The sequence below is a fragment of the Myotis brandtii genome, unplaced genomic scaffold (genome assembly GCF_000412655.1).
Source record: "Myotis brandtii unplaced genomic scaffold, ASM41265v1 scaffold411, whole genome shotgun sequence".
In the NCBI taxonomy this organism is placed as follows: Eukaryota; Metazoa; Chordata; class Mammalia; order Chiroptera; family Vespertilionidae; genus Myotis; species Myotis brandtii.
Genome location: NW_005365804.1, coordinates 1,859,505 through 1,863,164, shown reverse-complemented (window position 1 = coordinate 1,863,164; position 3,660 = coordinate 1,859,505).

Genomic DNA, 3,660 nt, shown 5'->3' with positions numbered 1-3,660 from the left:
TGTAAATTTGAACCAGGTTTGTGGGTTCAAAATTCAGTCTTCTGTTTACCCATTCTGTTTAAGATTTTAAAAAAATTAATTTTGTTGACATTTAAAACTTTTAAAAATAGTTGAAAAAGGGAATGACATTGTTGTACATTTTGAAGAAAAAAACGAATAAATAGCATGAATTATTTCCTCTGATATATACAAAATTCCCCCATCAGACAGCATCTATATACTGGTATATAAAAGCTTAATCAACCGTCTGACTGGTAGCTATGACGTGCAATGACCACCAGGGGGCAGACGCTCAGCGCAGGAGCTGCCGAGCTGTGGTTATGCACTGGGAACTAGAAAGGAGGGAGCCTGATTTCCGGGTGCGTCACCTGAGAACCACCCTCACGCAATCCGTAACCCCTCGGGGGATGTCGGAAAGCAGGTTTCGGCCCAATTCCCGCAGGCCAGGCTGAGGGCCCCCACCGGCGCATGAATCCGTTCACTGGGCCTCTAGTCCAGAATATTATAGCAGTGCTAACTGCATTTGTTAGACTGCAGGATCTTTGTAGTTGAAGAGAGAATATTTGGGTCTGTGGTAAAATTAGACTTCCATAGTGAGAGGTAACAAGTATTGTTTGAATATATTAAAATTCCGGAGGGGAAGTAGTTGGTGTCATCATTTCAAGCAAATGGATGAATCAGGAGAGATTCCTTTAACACTGAAGGGAAGACAGATGGCCTTGTCTTTGTCCTTTCATCTCTTTCTCAGTCCTTTTATTTATTGGGTAACTGGGCTGTTTGGATTGTGGGTGATAAGGAAAAATTCGCATGGTTTAATAGGTTGTGTTGTACTTGAAAAGGGCAGTGAGTTCCCTCTAGCATTCTGTGTGTTAGGACCAAAGAACACATTTTCCCAGACAGATTTCATCTTTTATAAAACAGATTTCTTCTCCCAAATATACTCTTCAGATAAACGGCTTCCAGAGAGAAGGGGAATGACAACAGGTCTACTGTGTCACTCACTCCATCTTTCTGTGTTTCCCCTGCAGAGGCCGTGATGGTGGCTTGGCCAGGGCACATAGTTATAAGCACCGAACCAGGATTTACTTGCCAGGTCTAGCTCGATGCCCTCAGCAAACTGGGGGTTGCCAAACTACGAGCTGGGGGCCAAATAAGCTAAGAAGAATTTTTACATCTTTAAAATCATTGAAAAAAATTCAAAGCTTATTTCATGAGCCATGAATATTATATGAAATTCAAATTGGAGGGACCATGATTAAAGTTTTATTGGAGCACAGCCACCCTTATTTGTTTACACATCATCCACTGTCAAGCAGAGCTGAGTAGCAGCAAGAGACTGGCCCACAAAGCCTAACATAGTCACAGTGGGCCCTTTACAGAAAACGTTTGCCGGCCCTTGCCCTCGAATACCAGTCTCAGAGACTGGGAAAGAGAGTTTGGTAGACAGGTCTAGGATGGGTAGCTCTGGGGCTCTTTCGTATTTTCCTTTGTTTTCTGCCAGTTCTGAGATCCTAAGGTGCTAATTTGGGGGCATATAGGCTTAAGCCAGGATAAGTGAGTAACAGCCGTTTCTGGGATGACCTAGCAGTCTTTAAAAGCACTCAGTAGTTCCCTGGCTTGAGAATCCACAAAGCTTTGGACAAATGAAGACATAGTCTACTTATGGCTGGTGCTTTAAAAGACAATAGACCAGTGAGCTAATAATGCCAGAAAACAGAGGTGTACACATTGTAATACAATAAGCGTGAATACTCTTAAGTCAGGACCCGAGCAGTGGAGATGGCTGCAGGGCCAGGTGAGCCTGTCGCCTGCCGTGCCCTGCGGATCCAGGTTAAGAGTCGGATCAGCTGCAAAATCCCAGAGGGGCCACTCTTTGAGAATACTGATTTAAGATGGTCTAGAAGTGCTCAGCATTGTGAATAGTTAAGTGTCTACTGTACTTGTAAGGGAAAAATAGTCTTCCTACGCTCACACCATCGACTGCAACACTGCTTCACGTCTGACACCAGATGTGTGGGTTTGCCGCACATCAAGCCACACTCAGATTCTCTGGGCACTAGCTGGTTATTCTACAATTTAACTCAATTCTGACACTTAGCTAACTGGAGATAGCGTCTGATCCCAAGGGCTAAGGGTTCAGTTTCACAAGACTGTACCCCCCACCCCTGCCCCCGCCTGCTCTCCTTCAGAAGCGAATCGCAAGAAGCACATTGTTACCTGTGCTTCTCTGACAGACTGGCTGAAGGTCAGAGGTGCAATTAACTTGCTAGAGCAGGATACAGAACTCAGAAACATTTACTTACGTGTATCAGTTTATTATAAAGGATATAGATCAGTGGTTCTCAACCTGTGGGTCGCGACCCCTTTGGGGGTCGAACGACCCTTTCACAGGGGTCGCCTAAGACCATCGGGAAACACATATATAATTACATATTGTTTTTGTGACTAATCACTATGCTTTAATTATGTTCAATTTGTAACAATGAAAATACATCCTGCATATCAGATATTTACATTATGATTCATAACAGTAGCAACATTACAGTTATGAAGTAGCAACGAAAATAATTTTATGGTTGGGGTTCACCACAACATGAGGAACTGTATTAAAGGGTCACGGCATTAGGAAGGTTGAGAACCACTGATAGAGATGAACAGCCAGTCAAAGAGGTACATAAGGTGGGGTCTGGAAGGGTCCTGAGCACCGGAGCTTCTGTCCTATGAAACAGGTGCCCCATCCTTCCAGCCTGTGAAAGCACTCACCACCCAGAGCTCATCAATCTCATTGTTCAAGAGTTTGTTTCCTTAAATATCCTTATATAATAAAAGGCTAATATGCAAATTGACTGAATGGCGGAACCAGTCTCTATGACGTGTACTGACCACCAGGGGGCAGACGCTCAACTTAGGAGCTGCCCCCTGGTGGTCAGTGCCCTACCACAGGGGGAGCGCTGCTCAGCCAGAAACTGGGCTCATGGTTGGTGAGCGCACTGGTGGTGGTGGGAGACTCTCCTGCCTCCACGGCAGCGCTAAGGACCCCTTGGGAGATGGCCTAAGCTGGCAGGCGGACATCCCCTGAGGAGTCCCGGACTGTGAGAGGGGACAGGCCAGGCTGAGGGAACCCTCCTCCAGTGCACGAATGTCGTGCACCAGGCCTCTAGTCTCAATATAAAAGGCTAAGTGTCTGTCTGTCCAACCAGTAGCTATGACGTGCACTGATGACCAGGGGGCAGACGCTCAATGCAGGAGCTGCCATGACACGCACTGGCCATTTAAAAATAAACGGCACCATGGGCCGGGTGCCGACAACCAACACTTGGTTTCCCCCAAGTGGGACACAGGCCCCGCTACTACCCTGGAGTGACACCCCACCAAATCGCAGCCAACGCTGCCAAGACCCCATGGTGCAAAATTAGGTAGATAGGAGACTCGGTAGAATCCTATTTTTTTTTTTTCATTAGCAAGATGTGAATAGCGATATTAAAATATTTCTTCTAATTAATTTCCTTTCAATGTGCACGAATCCATGCACCGGGACACCAGTGTGTGTGTGTGTGTATATAAAATGTATGTATGTGTGCATTTCTTTTTTTTTATTGTTTAAAGTATTACATATATCTCCTTTTTCCCTGATTGACACCCCCACCCCACCACCCCCGG